At 36.8% G+C, this 18,282-nt stretch overlaps 1 long non-coding RNA gene across 3 annotated transcripts; it reads right to left on the reverse strand.

Annotated features, from left to right (window-relative positions):
* Positions 1–524: 524 nt before the first annotated feature.
* On the reverse strand, positions 525–6,105 carry LOC105435483. Of its 3 annotated transcripts, none has more exons than XR_004214162.1 (4): positions 5,723–6,105; positions 5,547–5,622; positions 2,961–5,253; positions 525–866 (listed from the first exon to the last, which is right to left on the reverse strand). It is a non-coding gene; the product is annotated as an uncharacterized LOC105435483 (long non-coding RNA). The 3 variants fall into 3 exon arrangements; XR_969510.2 differs by having other exon boundaries at positions 2,961–3,099; positions 4,922–5,622; XR_004214161.1 differs by having other exon boundaries at positions 2,961–5,622.
* Between the last annotated feature and the right edge of the window lie 12,177 nt (positions 6,106–18,282).

Raw genomic sequence — 18,282 nt, forward strand, 5'->3', positions numbered from 1 at the left:
CTCCACCACACCATCATCTTGATTCTGATGTTGGCGGCCCCCAAATGGTTATTCCCCCTCCTCCAGCACATCACATTTGCCTTTAAAATCGAACATCATCAACGACCCCAAAATGGTCATCCCACCGCCTCCCTCTCCACATGTTCCATCCACAAAGTAATGTTCACTGATATCATAACGATAATCCCCTACCTTCTTTATAAAGCAACTTTTATTGCATCCAATTCGATCACAACTTTCGATGTGTGATTCATTTCTTGTCACTTCCCTTGAGGTATTGAGCATAATAAGCTAAGAATAATAATAATAATACTTACTATTATAAACATTATATGTCCATGCATATATATAGTGTATTTAGAAACAAGCTTTCACTCCCCGTTCTAAAGTTTGCCTCTTCAAAAAGATGGTGGTCTGAGTCTACACTCCTTAAAACATTATTTTAAAACGTAAGATTTATAAAACACCCCTTTCAAGAGAAATGTATAATAATTTTGAGAGCACCTCCCCTAAAATATGAGGTAACCACACCTAAAAAAGTAGTCATTTCCACTTCTATAAAATTTTAAACGAGATTCAGATACTACATGCAACTAGTGTGTCGCACCACACACATCCAGACCGATTGAATACTTCAAGTAGAATTTAAGGGGCAAACTACGTATTACACACATAAGTATTCAAACTAATTAGGGATCTTCCAGAACACAAGTCCACTGTGTCTCTCTAGATGAGACTAACCACCCCGTGATGAATTACAAAAGTTTAAACTATACACACACAAAAAAAAAACAAAAAAAAAAAAAAAAAATTGAAGATCCATAAGAACGATTGGGCTGAAACAAAGTTTGGTCTTGGGTCGCTACCTGGGAAGAGGGAGAAAATATTGAAAACATAAGCTGAATGCTTAGTGAGTAGCAAGTAATTTGATATAAATACACGTAAAAATGTATTAAATAAAACATGTATTTAATATACAGCTAAGAGTAGCATGCACATGATCAAGGAATCATGCAACCACAACTAGGTCACACATATTTAGTACCCGCCACAATAGTAACATCCATCTAATCCAACCATGATAGCATACTAAACACACAACCCAAAATAGCTCACACGTGATCCATAACCACAAGGAAACATATTTTAATTTAGGCTAAAATTATACTTTTTGAACGCTTAGCTTCAAATTAAAGTGTTAACGCCATAAAAAACCAACATAAATCAATCTTAGTGGTCTTTAATTCCATATTTTCCCAAAAAGTTCCAACTTTAGAAGGTTAAATTCAACTACTCATAAATTCTTCAATACTTAATAGAAAATTATGTATTTTATATCAAACTCTTCATTTTGAAACCCTCTACAACTTAGTTCAAGAAATGGAAATGAGATTCCCTACAGATTAACACACAATTCGATCGAAACACGGTAAAGCAAACTCACATCTTCTGCTTACTTCCAATTTTGATCCTGAAATTTAACCTACTTTCCGGAATTCTTCATAAAAGTTCACTACAACAAAAATGGTACGACAATTATTTTCTGTCGCGAACAAAATCTGTGACAGTTATTTACAGTCATAGTATCACCTATTGTAGAAAGTCCTTTTATGATAGTTTGAAAAAACCTATCACAATAAGTTTTTTCGTAACAGAAAATAAATGTTATTAATTACTATTTTATGACAACAAATAACTGTCATATTTTATTTTATGACAACAAATAACTATTATCATGTGCATATTAACTACAGTTACAAAAATGTCTCGAATTCGTTTATTATGACATTTTTTATATGTCAAGGATATGTCAATCGTGATAGTTTTTATAAAAATAAATGTCAACTTTTTTATATGGACGACAGTTACAATAATGTAACGAATTCGTATATTAGGACATTTTTCCTTGTCAAAGATCGGCCAATCGTGACAGTTTTTATAAAATTAAATTGTCATTATTTTGATATTGACGACAGTTACAAAATGTCACAAATTCATATATTATGACATTCTTTCCTTGTCAAGAAACGTTGACAACAGTTAGATTAAGCTTATAAACACTACTTTCACTATGTGTAATTCACCAACTTTTTTAATAAAGAAAACGTTTTCAAAAGGACAAAAACCATGCCAAAAGTAAGAAAGCTAAATAGGTAGATTTTACAAACTTCATTTGTTTTTGTTTTTTTTTTAATATGGCTTAGGATTCAAAAGTATTTTCAAGGAAGGTGAAAAGTTCACCAAAAATTGTGAGAAAATAAGAACAAAAGGTTATCAAACAAATCTTAAATAAGGTACGTAATTTCCATATTAAATACCTCAGGTCTTCCTAGTCAATTTCAATGGTTGCACACCATAAACAAATTCACAATAATCCTAATTTTCACTTCACACAAACAACTTTATTTGGATACTGCTTAACAAAGCTGCAATGCAAGAACACTAACCAAAAGTGACGGATTCAAATTCCTATTTCAATGATGTCAAGTTTCCAATTTTTGAGCAATGTAAATACTGAGATCAAAATAGAAAACAACAGAGGTTGTCTTTTAATTCACACATGCCACTAAATGTCCTATTATACATACCATTTTCTTCCTTGAGTTGAAATTTGTGTCTTTAAATGCAACTGAAAAAAATTGGATTGCCACCACCACTTTACCAGTTCATGATTATGTTCTGGTATAGGTTTAGATTTTATGTATGGTTCTAATTCTCCATTCTACAGAAATGCAACTTAGTCACTAGAAAATCCTTGAAAAAAATGGCTTATGCTGACAATCCAACATGACTCACTAAAGTATTCATTATATCTTGGACTCTCTCAGCCATACCCACCCATTCCATGCGTTCAATAACCAAGGAAAGATTTGACACGTATTTATCATCTTATCTCATAAAATATGCAATTTATGTTCATTATCTTAGAAAATATTTAACTATTGAAGAGAAGAACTCACGTGAATATTTTCCATGACGCAATGTTGTAATCATTCTCAAGTCAAATGTTCAAGCCACCATTATCAGAATCATGTCTTCCGCAAAGATATAGAACAGTAACTGACCAGAGTAGTCCTTGCACAACAATAGAGAATAGAACTACACGATCGTTATAAACAAAAAACAAGAATTAAATCAATGATCAACATTTTTCAATTAACATACTTGAATGCTATTTCAACTTAATTGCTTGATATAAAAAAAATCAATATGGATAAAAAAAACAATAACAAAAACCAGAAACGAACTCTCTCTCTTTGAAATATGAGAAGGCAGCAAAGAGATGGAAACAGTCAAAACTTGGATTTTAGTGCAACACGTTCATTTCACCATTTCCCATTTTCTTCTTTACTATGTTTGCTCGTTTCCTTGAAATTTTGATGGCTTCCTTTCAAAGTACTCCACCATTTCTAAATCCTTAAAATCGTTGTCAAACTGTTGTAGGTCACACTACCAAACATTTTAGAGATTAATAAGTATACAGTTCAGTTCAAATTTGGGTTCTAGTATTTTCTTTCGCCTAAGCCCCAACATTGAAGTTACAAATCTAGGTTGATAGTCCAAATAGATCTGAAAATTCAACCATGAAAAGCTAGTGGGTAAATACCAAACTCAAGGCAGGAAGTTTGTAATAATTGACACTAGAATTGGACAGATAGGCTAATAATAATAACAATCCATTATTTAGATTGCATGAGTTGCATTCAAATCCTTTCACTAGCAATTTGTGCAATTAAAGCAAATGGGTTGGATTCTAAAAGTCCATTACCAGCAATACAATCAAAATATGCTTAGAAAACAAATTGTATAAAACAAAACCACAGTCCACATCTCTCAGGCATTTTCACAAACACTTTCCATACGCAAATTTTTTTCCACTACATTACTCTTGTTACATTTATGTATTACTCTTGCTAAAAAGTATTTTTAGTAAAATATAAAATAAAACATAAAATGTTTTACTTCTACATTTTTCTTCTCCCACATAGTGAAAGAAGCAAAAATAAAATAAAATAAAATAATAAATAAATAAATAACAGACCAAAATTTCAATGATAAAAAATGTAGAGAACGGTTTATGATCTTCTCAACGTTAATAGATAAATAAAGAATTTTCAAAAGAACTTGTAATTAAAAACCCAAATAAAATGGAAAAAGTTAAAATAAGAAAGAGTCTTGAGTAGATAAAAGTAAGTACTAACCTTTATATAGCGAAGACGTCGAAATGCCAAAAATTAATTAATTTAAGAGTGTAAAGACAAAAATAAAGAAAAATTAACATCAATGACCAAAAGTAAGTGTTCTAAAAATACTAAAATAGAAAGATTGAAGCAAAATTTGAAGTTAAAGAAATTCAATTAGACCCCACAATTTGATAAATAAAGGCCCACTGTCTACTGCCATCAACAAATACTTACCTTTAAGCTCCTCCTAAGTTAGAGTTAGAGAACTCTTTCTCAACTAAGGATGAAGTTATTAGGTTTCCCTAAACACACCAAAGAACAATCTTCTCATAAAAAAATGCACACCAGAAAAACCAACAAAACACATCACCAAATAGTATTATATAAAATTAAGACAATGGGAGGTGTCATATAATAAAAGAATATATACTAAATCGAAATTTCCTTAAATAAATATCTCATAAACCTAAACACATGAAGGACATTTTTAGGACCTTCTCCCTTTTTGTCTTGCTCTCCTCCAGATTCAAGTCTTAACATTTTTTGGTCTAATTTAAGTTAAAGATAAATCCAACATTTATTTCACATACATCACGTAGGGGTGTTTGTCCAAAAGAGGGAATTCAAACGAAATTGAAAATTTCAAACCTTACCGACGACTCATGGAGTTGAGGGAAATAGTAACAGGAGAACAACTTTGCGCAGAGAGAGAAAGAGAAAAGGAAATAATGATTTACCAGCAGAGGAGGTGACGGTCGTGGTTTGAATGTTGAAGAGATTGCGGCGGATTGGAGATGACAGGCATGAATTAAACAAGTTACCATAGAGGAGGTTTGTCGTTCGATAGAGGAGGTTGCCACAGTACTAGAGTGAGGAGACGGGAATGAGAGGGCAGTGGTGGTGACGGGAACGACATCGTCCAAAGATGGTCTTCTTCGCGTTTTGAGATGGCTTATTTGCGAGAGGAATGAGGGTTTTTAATTTGGGAAAAACCAGAGGCTTCTTGGAATTACGTGAAAAGTCTATGATCTATTTTCTACTTCAGAAATCATTCACTTAGCCTCACAATCTGCTCAAATTTTATTCATTAAACTTGTTAGAAATTGAGTTAACATTCAAACGAATCCAACTGTATATTTTAATTCTTCTTGTGTAGCTCAAACCACAATAAAAACCAAAGATGATTTATCGAAACTATTCCAAACGTTACCAAGAACTCAACATAGTACTCTTGATTTCAATGGGCAACATCCTGAGTACCTTCTTAGTTCAAATCAACCGTCCACCATCATCGGTTACTTAAAGATAGCACTAGAATCAAACAGGTATTTAAGATTGACTCCAAGAAGTTTAGAAATTTACCAAAGTTGTGTCAAAACACTCTATTTTGGGTTCTTAAACGGCTGGACAGCAGCTCCAACTCCTCTAATATTCAAATCTAACATCCAAAATGTTGTGGAAAAAGTTAAATTTATGTCTAAACTTAATGGGTATTCACAATCGCCTAAAGAAAACAACTCGAACCATAAAAAACTTACTCTAAGAATAGGATATGAAAGAAGAATGGAGATGGACAAAGATTTGCTTGGCCTCTAGTGAGCTACCACGCACGACGGCTATAGGAGAGGTGTTGAAGAACCGGCTTACGACTGTGTTGAGGGCGATGTGGTGGGGCTTTGCTCACCGGCGTGCACGTCATCGTCTGGTGAATCGAGCGGCACATCATTAGATGGAGACAAGGCTGCAACGCAACACCAAACGACGTGAAGGAGATGAGCGGCGCAGTTTGTGGTTGTCCTGAAGCGTGAGGAAGCGGCGGCGGGTGTGGCGGCCAACCAACGAAAGAGAACAAGGTGGGGGAGAGGGAACAACTCAAAGGAAGGGGAGGGGGTGCACTCAGAGACCTCTTGTAGACGTTCCCCTCTTCTTTTTCTTTTAATTGCTTCATATAAGAAAACTACTAATAATAGATATAGACAAAAATACCCCTCATTTCAAAATAAACTCACTTTTTGCCCCTATCTTGATCTTTTCAACACCTCAAAAAGTCGAAGCCTTAAATCAATCTAAATTTGTTCCAAACTTTCTTATTAATATCAATTTACCTTATTAAAACAATTCAACCTTTAGACATTGACTGTTAGATTTAAACTTGTTTTTCAAACTCAAAAATATTAATAAATAAAAGGAGAAAAGAACGAGGGCTTACAAGTTACTACCTCCTTTTTAAGAATTTCATCCTCGAAATTCGATCGTGGCGATGATGTAAAACGTTGTGGGTATTTAGCCTTCATTGCCTGCTCAGTCTCCCATGTTGCTTCTTCATAAATATGGTTCCCCCAAAGAACTTTAACTAACGGTATGACTTAGTTCCTTAGCACCTGCTCTTTCTTGTCAAGAATTTGTGTTGGTTCCTCTTCGTAAAACAAGTTCTCTTTCAAATGAACTGGTTGTGTTTCAAGAATATGAGATGGATCAGAAACGTACTTACGCTACATCGACACATGAAACACATCATGAATCCTGAAAAGTTCAATAGGCAATGCCAAACTGTACGCTGCAAGCCTCATACGTTCTAGTATCTCATAAGGTCCAATAAATCTTGCACTCAGCTTTCTTTTTTGCCAGAATGAAGCACACCCGTCCAAGGAGATAACTTTAGAAAGACTTTGTCACCAACCTCAAATTTCAAGTCTCTCTGCCACTTATCTGTATAACTCTTTTGACAATCTTGTGTTGTTTTCAACTTTTTTCTAATGATCACATTTTCTGAGGTGGTTTGTACTAATTATGGTCCTACTAACTTTCTTTCCCCAACTTCATCCCAGCATATGGGGGTTCTACAACGTCTACCATACAAAGCCTCATAAGGTGTCATTCCAATACTTGAATGGAAACTATTATTATATGCAAATTTCATTAATGACAAATGAGCATCCCAATTACCTTTGAACTGAAAAACACAAGCTTGAAGCATATCTTCCAAGGTATGATGGTTCTTTCTTATTGACAATTTGTCAGAGGATGAAATGTGGTACTGAAATGTAAATTGGTGCCCAATACTTGTTGCAAACTCGGCCAAAACTTTAGGGTAAACTTGGAACCTATATAAGACACAATAGATACGGGAGCTCCATACGCACTTACAATCTTATCAATGTATAATTTGGCCAACTTATCCAAGGTGAAAGTGACCTTCACTAGTAAAAATCTTGTTGTCTTTGTAAGTCAGTCAACTATCACCCAAATGCCATCAAACCCACTCAATGAGCGAGGAAGTCCAAATAAAAAGTCTATGGTAACATGTTTCCATTTCCATTCTAACACTAGAAGTGGGTTTAAAAATTATGCTACTCTATGTCATTTACGTTTCACTTGTTGATAGATTAAACACTTAACTACGTATTTTGCAGTTTCACGCTTCATTCCAGGCCACCAATAGTGCTTCTTTAAAGTTCTATACATTTTCGTACTGCCAAGATGTATTGCATATGCAGAACTATATGCTTCCTCTAAAATTTGATCTTTTATGCCTTGGTCTATAGGTACACACAACCTATCATATTTCATCAAGGCACTATCACCCCTCAAGCTATACTTCGTTCCTTGGTTCAATCTTACCTCTTTCGCTAACTTTCTTAGCATTAATATCTCTAGTCTAAGAAATGATGGGGCAATTTGCGATTAGTAAAAAACTTCTCATTCAACAACACCATTTAAAATTATATAACAACCTAATTAAGTTAGATAAAATATATCGCAATAGTAATTTGGTTAATAAATTTCATTTTTTCAATATCAATAGAAGAAGAGAGATTCAAGCCATAGACCTACGAGCGATAGAACTTGCTTCTTTGTTGAGTTATGCTTGTTTCGATGGTTTTAAGACAACCATCAATTAAAATCTACTTTTACTTTTAAAATTGTTTTTAGTACAAATTGGAGATGCGGATAAATTGGACCATGGACTTCTTAGTTCTCAAAATGCACTTATATCAATTGACATAAACGGTTATAACTACCATCATTAACTAAGATTTCGTTTTTTTTTTAAAGAAGGTTATTGTTGGAAGATTTATGATAATACGAGCATATGAAATTATATTTTCACGAACAACCATTTTTTGTTATTCTCATTTAATTACTCTAAGTAGTAATTAAATTCTCTTAAGCACGATATTGGATGTTTTTAGATGAAAGTTAAGATTGTTGAGTTTAGGCATTAAATGGACCATTAAAATTTTAGTATAACTTTATCAATTTCAATTTTATTAGTTGCGTACCAATTATGATTAAACTATAATTCTTGTTTGCCGATAAAACCATCTTATATAAACCCTCCGTTCCTCCATCCATTTCCACAAGATTAATCTTCTATTCTCCATTTTCTAGTGACCAATATGGAGAAAACACAAACAATTTATCTTCTCTTTCTATCGCTTTTGTCCATAGCCACAATGTCACATTGTCGTGGTACGTATGCAAGAATATTAGTTTCTGTTTGTATATGTATACGTATACATATATCACGTATGCATGTATTATAATTCTTTGTTTGTGTATTTAGAGTGTTGCTTCATGTTGTTATAATTCTTTGTTTGTGTATTTTGTGTATTTAGTTTCTATTATAATTCCTCAAATGATCATTCCACCCCCTCCTCCACACCATCATCAAATTTCGATGTTGATGGCCCTCAAATGGTCATCCCACCACCTCCTCCGCACAAACATCCACAATGTGATGTTGACGGGCCTCAAATGGTCATTCCACCCCGTCCTCCACACCATCATCTTGATTGTGACGTTGGTGGCCCTCAAATGGTCATCCCACCACCTCCGCCGCACAAACATCCGCAATTTGATGTTGGCGGGCCTCAAATGGTCATCCCACCCCCTCCACCTCACTATCATCTTGATTCTGACATAGGTGGCCCTCAAATGATCATTTCACCCCTCCACCACACCATGATTCCGATGTTGGCGACCCTCAACTGGTTATTCCCCCTCCTCCACCACATCACATTCACCTTTAAAATCGAACATCGTTAACGATCCCAAAATGGTCATCACACTGCCTCCCCCTCCATATGGTCCATCCACAAAGTAATGTTTAGTGATATCATAACGATAACCCCCTACCTCCTCTATAAAGCAACTTTTATTGCATCCAATTCGATCACAACTTTAGATGTGTGATTCATTTCTTGTCACTTCCCTTGAAATATTGAGCATAATAAGCTAATAATAGTAATACTTACTATTATAAATATTTTATGACCATGCATATATATAGTGTAGTTAGAAGCAAGCTAAGTGGTCTTCGCTCACTAATTCCATGGGTATATGTTGTCCATTTATTCTACAATCTTACACTCTTAGGAGGTGATTAAGGTGGATATTATTATAGGGCTCGACCAAAGGTGCAAAGCAGCGAGATCAGAGAGAGAAGAGGTGACGCCAATTAGACTTTTGGACGTTCTACATTTGTGGATGGGTTCTTTAACGTAGTTGGATTACAATAGTTTGTGTTTGAGTTTCAACTATTTTAGTTTTTGTTACAATAGTATGTGTTTCCGACTAACTATGTTAGTTTGAGAAGCAAATAGTAAACATCGTTGCAAAAATTTTAAAAAAACTAAAAAAATAAATTGTAAAAACAGTAGTAAAAAGTAAAAACTATAACAAATATGGGTTTAAAAAAAGTGTTGAATGTACCTAATTGAGCAACTTTTAAATAGTATTTACTATAATAAGATTAAGTGGTTGTTATAATCTTAAGATGGTGTAAAAATAATACATTAACAAAAGAATACAATTAGTGTGGAGATAGTGAAATTTTTTTTGGGGAATTTCGACAATCGCTATTACAAAATTAGTAATACTTGACGCTTGCAATTTTGATATTCACAGTTTTATTAAGTAGAAAAAAAGCGTAAAGAATAACCAATAGTAAAAAAATGCAGAATTTTTTATTTTTTATTTTAAATACTTACATATTAAAAGCGTGAAGATTAATTTTAATTACTAAACATTTTTTAAATGTGAAGTGATATTTTTTTTTTCTCATTTTCTAAAAAAACCGTTTCCTCTTTTTTCTATTCAAATTTTTCATTTTTCTCCGATTTGTAAAAAAAAGCTTTTGGCTCTTTTTTTCCCCAAAATTTTCTTTTATCCCTCCAAATTCTATAAAATCCCTAATTTCCACCTACATTTTCCATCTCTCTCCCATCCACGATTTCTATCTTCTTCACAAACTTCACCCAAACCACTACACTTCTTCCCCTTTCTCTCTACCTCTTTCCGATAACCCCTCTCAAAGAACCCATCCCCAATCTTCACCACTCCACCGGCCAGCCACAGGAAACCCATCCAAGTTTCTTGTATCGACCCATGACCACTACTATTTCGGCCGACGACGACGAACGAATCATTTGGCCGACCACCCACGCACGAACGGTATCGACGCGTCCCACCACCGACCGCATATCTCATCGATGAAATTTCCTCTCTCTACATCTTCACGAAATCCCAACCCCTCCAATCTCAATCCTCTCCATCTCCACCTCCAAAAGGCTGGCCACATATCTCATCAACGGCGAACAACGGAGCCCCAAATCTCACTTTGCTTCTAATTGACGGCGACCCACGTCGTTTCTCATCCCAAACTGCGTTTTTGTCTTCAGAGCCACACACCCCAAACTCCATTTCTCATCGACGGCGATGAACGTCGCCGACCTTTCCTACTCAGTTCCTCAATCACAACGCTATAATTTCTACTATCTGTTACAAGTTCAAACTTTGGATTTTCCCCTAGTCAAAACTTTTGATTTTTCATCTATTGCGTTATGTACTTTTGATGGGGTTGAATTTTTCTGTCTTTATTCTCAAATTCTCATATGATATTCAACTATTTAAACTTTCCCTTTCTGAGTTATACTTGCCTGGGACTCTAAAAATTTCCCCTTTTGTAGGTTGAAAATCTTACCCATAAAGCTCAACTCCAAGAAGTTGAGATGGAAAAACAACGAAATAGTTGATGGAAGCATTCCTTTTTTTTTTTATTATTTTTATAATATATCGAACTATTTAGCTTCAAAAGTAGCGTTGGTTACAAGTTTTCTTTCTAAAATCAAAATGGATAAACTTTGAATAGGAATCAAATTCTTAGATAAATTCCTTGGTGGACTTTAAAGTTCAAACGATAATTTAATTTGAAATATACGTATTCTTTAATCAAAGTTCATATGTTCCATCCTTAAAAGGAAAATAAAACAAAACAAAAATCATGTCATCCATTTATCCGCGTAATTCAAGGAAGAACAAAACAAACAATCAATTCCAAAGTTATTACGCACTTCACTTGCACGATTTCATACTTGTTATTATTGGCGTCAACTTTTTCTTCGCTTGACCATGAACTCTACTTTCAATTCGGGGAATTGACAAAAATAGGCCAAAAATGGGGTAGATAAAGACTTTTAGGATTGATAGTAAAAAAGTTGACATATAGGACAAATTGGAGCTGAAATGACGAAAATACCCTCATTTAATTTCAATTCACATTTGCTCTTCTCTTCTTTTCCAACCACTCTCTCTCTTCAATGTCATTCACCTTAAGGGAAAAAAAAAACAGAATTTCGAAGGCAGCCTTCTTCTCCTCTCCTCATAGATTACGTAAAGGGAAAAAAAAAATCCTTCTGTTGCAGTCTCATAGATTACGTAAAGAAAAAAGAAAATGCATTTGTTGCATTTCTCCTTGTCATAGATTATGTAAAAGGAAAAAGAAAAAAGAAAAACCCATTTGCGATTCTTCTCCTCTCTCAAAAGTTTGTCAACTTTCCGCTTTACTCCGGTGTCGTTCATCATCTACTCCGGCGAACATCTCATGCATTGTGGTTTGTTTTAATTTTTTTTTTGTTTTAATTTTTTTTTTAAATCCGAATCTGAATTGTGTTGTGTTTGTTGAATAAGAAATTTTGAGACCAATCACAAGTTGCCACATCATTTATTAAGTTAATGATGGAAAGTACAAATAATTAAATTTGGGACTAATTAAAATTGACACATGTTCCAAATTAAAGAGTTAAAATAAATAAATTGGTCATTCTAGTAATGCCACATGTTTTCATATTAATCGTTGAATTAAGTTAATCATTTTAGTTCAATTAAATATTATTTACTTAGACTAAGTTCAATTAAGCCAAAAAATAAGCTTAATTGAGCCCAAAGACTAAATATAACCTAAGTCCATATGGTTGAGCCCATGGGTCTGGTCCATGGACCAACCAGGTTCAAACCCATAAAGCCCACTAGTGAATTCTATAAATAGAGGAATTCTCCTCATTTGTAGAGGTAGGAAAATTTTGACTCTAGAAGATCCAGAGAGAATTCTTCCAAGAGCTAGAAGACTCCCTAACTCCTAAAGTCGACCATCCTCGAAGATTGAAGCTTCTTTAAAGATACAAGCTATACAAGCTTTCTTCCAAGGCTCCAACTTCAAGAACATCACGTGCTTCGCTTCCTCCAAATCAAGCTGAAGCATCAGTTGAGAGAGAATCAGAGGATCAAATTCTAGAGATTGAACCGCATCGCATCAAATCAACAAAAATACAACATCAACCCAAGTTCAAGTCCACGAATTAAATTTCTCCGGAAATCTCGTGCGAACAAATTGGCACGCCCAGTGGGACCATCTCTACCTCTCATCTCTCTCTCATCATCTAGATCTACAAGCAAATCAATGGCATCAAAGAAAGCTGCATCCAAATCTTCAGCTGCAAGCGACACCTACACGGGACCTATCACCCGTAGTCGTTCCAAGGGGATCATCCAAGGGCAAGACCAAGGTTCCGCCATCGCGCAGAGCATCCTGAAGCAATTGATGGAATCTCCTAAAGCTGGAATTGTCATCAAGGAAAATCCTCTATATAATGATTATGATTCTGCCTCTAGCAGGTCACTGAAAGAAGCACACCCAGATGTGATGTCCGTCATGATGGCTGATGTAGCAGTCGAGACTGCCATGGCGGAGATGGAGAGAAAAATTAATCTCCTGATGAAGGTTGTTGATGAACGAGACCACGAAATTGCAGCTTTAAAGGAGCAGATGCAGACTCGTGAAACTGCTGAATCGAGTCAAACTCCTGTCGTTAAAGTTGATGACAAAGGGAAGAACGTGGTACAAGAAAATCAGCCACAACAACAATCAACTTCTGTGGCTTCTCTCTCGGTTCAACAATTACAAGATATGATCACAAACTCCATCAGAGCACAATATGGAGGCCCATCTCAGACTTCTTTCATGTACTCTAAACCATACACCAAAAGAATCGACAACTTGAGAATGCCGCTTGGATATCAGCCTCCAAAATTCCAGCAGTTTGACGGAAAGGGCAATCCAAAACAGCACGTTGCTCACTTCGTCGAAACATGTGAGAATGCAGGATCAAGAGGAGATCAACTAGTCAGACAATTTGTTCGAAGCTTGAAAGGAAATGCTTTTGAATGGTATACTGATCTGGAGCCAGAAAGCATTGAGAGTTGGGAACAACTAGAAAAGGAGTTTCTCAATCGCTTCTACAGCACCAGGCGTACTGTAAGCATGATGGAGCTTACAAATACGAAACAAAGAAAGGGAGAACCAGTCATCGACTACATCAATAGATGGAGAGCTCTAAGTCTTGACTGTAAAGATCGGCTCACCGAACTGTCGGCTGTAGAAATGTGCACCCAAGGCATGCACTGGGGACTCCTCTACATTTTGCAGGGAATAAAGCCCCGCACATTTGAAGAACTGGCAACTCGAGCTCATGATATGGAGTTGAGCATCGCCAGTAGAGGAACTAAAGATTTTCTTGTTCCTGAAGTAAAGAAAGATAAGAAAGAGATGAAAGGTGCTGAAAAGATAGTGAAAAGCACCGAAAGAATCTATGGTCGTAAACACAACCCCGCTGAAATTCTCCAAAGGAAAGGAAGCGAGGGTTGAAAAGAAGGATGATGGAAGCGAAAGGCGACGTCTGACTTTAAAAGAAAGGCAGGAAAAAGTTTACCCATTTCCTGATTCAGATATCGCTGACATGCTAGAGCAACTACTAGAGAAGCAGCTGATCCAGCTGCCAGAATGTAAACGACCTGAGCAAGCAGGAAAGGTAGATGATCCCAATTACTGCAAGTATCATCGGGTCATCAGTCATCCAGTAGAGAAATGCTTCGTGCTGAAGGAGCTAATTCTAAGGTTGGCTCGTGAGAAAAGGATTGAGCTAGATTTGGAGGAAGTAGCTCAAACAAACCACGCTGAAGTGACGATAATGTCTGAGGCTTCTTCGTCGAGATTGATTTTTGAGCAAAGGAAAAGCTTGGTCCAGTTCGGGACCTTTGAGCCTATAGTTGTCCAATTCTTTCAGGAAATCTCATACGAGGATCCTCAAGGAGAGAAAAGACCAATCGAAGAAGACGATGAAGGGTGGATAGTGGTGACCCACCGAAAGAAAAGACAGTCGATCCCGACCCAAAGAGAGTCTCGCTCTTACCAAAACTATAGAAGAGGAAATAAGACTCAAAAGAATAAGAAAAAGAAGAAGACTCATAAGCTTAAGCTCGTACATAATGAAGACATGAATTTCTCTCGACCTCAACGCTTAGTGACCTTGGCAGACTTCCTTCCAAAAAGCTTCCTTTGTGATCATCAGGATGAAGACCCAGAAGTCGTTGCGTGTCATGCTATCAACACAACGGAGGAAGAAATAATCCCTCCAAGATCACTAGAAGGAGAGGGAGTATCAAAAGACCTTTCAAGGTTTAATGTAGAGGATCTATTATCACTTCCTCAAGAGACCAAAACCATCCTTATTGATGCATTGCTAAATTCAAGAGCATCAAGTTCGAGTACTCCGACTATGACATATGAGAGTGGTTCTTATTGTATGTCTATAGACTTCTCAGATGAGGATTTGTTGTTGGGATCTAAACTTCATAATAGACCTTTGTATGTTTCTGGATACGTTCGAGAACAGAGAGTCGATCGAATCCTCATTGATAATGGCTCAGCTGTCAACATAATGCCAAAGTCGACTATGTGGCAATTAGGCATCTTGATGGACGAGCTCTCAAATAGCAAGCTAGTAATTCAAGGTTTTAACCAAGGTAGCCAAAGAGCAATAGGCATGATACGGTTAGAACTCATAATTGGCGACCTAAAGGCCAGTGCATTGTTTCATGTCATAGACTCAAGGACTACTTACAAGTTGTTACTAGGGCGTCCTTGGATTCATGGAAACGGAGTAGTAACTTCAACACTGCATCAGTGCTTCAAATTTTATCAGGACGGTGTAAAGAAGGTTGAAGCCGACTCTAATCCATTCTCAGAAGCTGAGTCTCACTTCGCAGATGCAAAGTTTTATTCAAAGAATAATAATATTTTAGAAGTTTTGCCTGCAGAAACCCCTCTTACAAAAGGAGAAGATAATTCACAATGAAATCACTCGCAACCACAGAACCACATGAAAGTGCGAGAACCTTTAACTCTGGAAAGGGTGAAGCATACACTAGCAGCACAAAGGGTATGATCTTGAAGGATGAAAATGCTGCAAACACACCAGTTTTGCGTTATGTCCCTCTGTCAAGGCGCAAGAAAGGCGAATCACCATTCATGGAGTCTCCAAAAGGTTTGAAAGTTGGGACATCGAAATCATAAAAGAAAGCTTCACTACACCACTAACTAAGATAGCGAAGCAGGAGGTAAAGGTAGATCTGGTGGAAGCAAACTTGCCCCAAAGGCGAACGAAAGACGGATTCGACCCCAAGGCTTACAAATTGATGGCGAAAGCAGGTTATGACTTCACAGCTCACACCGAGTTTAAAAGCTTGGAAATTCATGACCGACCTGAGCTCTCCTCAACTCAAAAGAAGCTTCTACGGGAAGGACATTCTATACCCGTGTCGAGAAAAGGACTCGGATACAAGTCGCCAGAACCGATCCGTATAACTAAAAAGGGGAAGGAAAAAGTGGTTGACATCAATCATATAACTATAGAGGAGGATGACAATACTGACGTAAAAGAAGGTGATAATCAGAGAATCTCAGTATTTGATCGAATTAGACCATCTGTTGCACGTCCCGTAGTATTTGAAAGGCTAAGCATGACAGAGGCAGAAAGAGAAAGGCTCCAGTCAGTACCAAGCCTTGAGAGACATTCGGTCTTTCGAAGGCTAACTACGACTCCCATAAAGGAAGAAAGCACATGCCATGCCTTGACAACTACAAGACCATCAGCCTTTGAAAGGCTAGGTGTGTCTAAAAAGAAAAATGTACAAGCACCCCGTGCTCCGATTTTTAATCATCTCGGGATAAAGGATCACACGACAACATTGATTCCAACATAGATACAAAGAAGAAGGAACCAATGTCTCGTGTGAAAGTTTGGCGTCGAATTAAGCATACAGATGTCGAGAATTATCGTAGTAAGAAGTTTCCTTGCGAGACAAAGGAAAATGGAGAAATTCATAGCAACGTTCCTTCTCGCATGAAAAGAAAAACTTTTGTTACTCTCAATACAAGTCAAGGTTCGTTAAAGGTAAAAAGACATGATGTTATACTAACGAATCCTGAAAAAGAAGGGTCGGAACAAGGGGAAGGTGAAACTTCATGTCATCACATCACCATTATTGAGGAATCAGAGACTGGAACTCATGAAGAAGACGCAGAAAATGCCCCACAAAGTTTAGAGGATGGTGGTCAATCTACTGTAGACGAGCTAAAAGAGGTGAACCTTGGTACAATAGAGGAACCACGTCCGACTTTCATTAGTGCGTCCCTCTCTAACGAAGAGGTGGATAAATATATGAGTTTGCTCACCGAATACAGGGACATCTTTGCGTGGTCGTACAAGGAGATGCCAGGACTTGACCCAAAAGTAGCAGTCCATCATCTTGCAATTAAACCGGATATCGACCGATTAAACAAGCACAACGACGTTTTCGACCGGAGCTTATCCCTCAAATCGAGGTGGAAGTCAACAAGTTGATCGAAGCAGGATTCATTCGCGAGGTCAAATATCCAACGTGGATAGCAAACATTGTCCCTGTTAGAAAAAAAATGGACAACTTCGCGTTTGTGTAGACTTTCGCGATCTGAATAATGCATGCCCTAAAGATGATTTTCCCTTGCCCATCACCGAAATCATGGTTGATGCAACTACTGGACACGAGGCGTTGTCGTTTATGGATGGGTCGTCTGGATATAATCAAATACGGATGGCCCTCTCAGATGAAGAAATGACAGCTTTCAGAACTCCAAAGGGAATATACTGTTACAAGGTGATGCCCTTTGGATTGAAAAATGCGGCGCTACTTATCAACGTGCCATGCAGAAAGTGTTTGATGATATGTTGCACAGGTATGTTGAATGTTATGTTGATGATCTTGTAGTCAAAACAAAGAGACGACAAGACCATTTGAAGGATCTAAAAGTCGTGTTTGATCGCTTGCGAAAATATCAGCTAAGGATGAACCCTCTCAAGTGTGCGTTTGGTGTAACTTCAGGAAAATTTCTTGGCTTCATTGTAAGGCATCGAGGGATCGAAATAGACCAGTCCAAGATTGATGCCATTCAGAAGATGTCAAGACCTAAAAGTTTGCATGACCTAAGAAGTCTCCAAGGACGATTGGCTTACATCCGAAGGTTCATCTCTAACTTGGCCGGTCGGTGTCAACCTTTTCAAAAGTTGATGAGAAAAGGAGAAAATTTTGTGTGGGATGAAGCTTGTCAGAACGCTTTTGATAGCATAAAGAAATACTTGCTTACTCCCCCAGTGCTGGGAGCTCCAGTACCTGACAAACCACTAATATTGTACATTGCTGCACAAGAAAGGTCCTTAGGAGCATTACTGGCACAAGAAGAGGTAAAGGGAAAGGAGCGTTCTCTCTACTATCTAAGCAGAACATTAATTGGGGCTGAAGTTAACTATTCTCCTATCGAAAAGATGTGTCTTGCACTTTTCTTTGCCATTGATAAGTTGAGGCATTACATGCAGGCCTTCACGGTTCATCTAGTGGCAAAAGCAGACCCTATAAAGTATGTTCTATCCAGGCCAATCATCTC

The sequence above is a fragment of the Cucumis sativus genome, chromosome 1 (genome assembly GCF_000004075.3).
Source record: "Cucumis sativus cultivar 9930 chromosome 1, Cucumber_9930_V3, whole genome shotgun sequence".
NCBI lineage: Eukaryota > Viridiplantae > Streptophyta > Magnoliopsida > Cucurbitales > Cucurbitaceae > Cucumis > Cucumis sativus.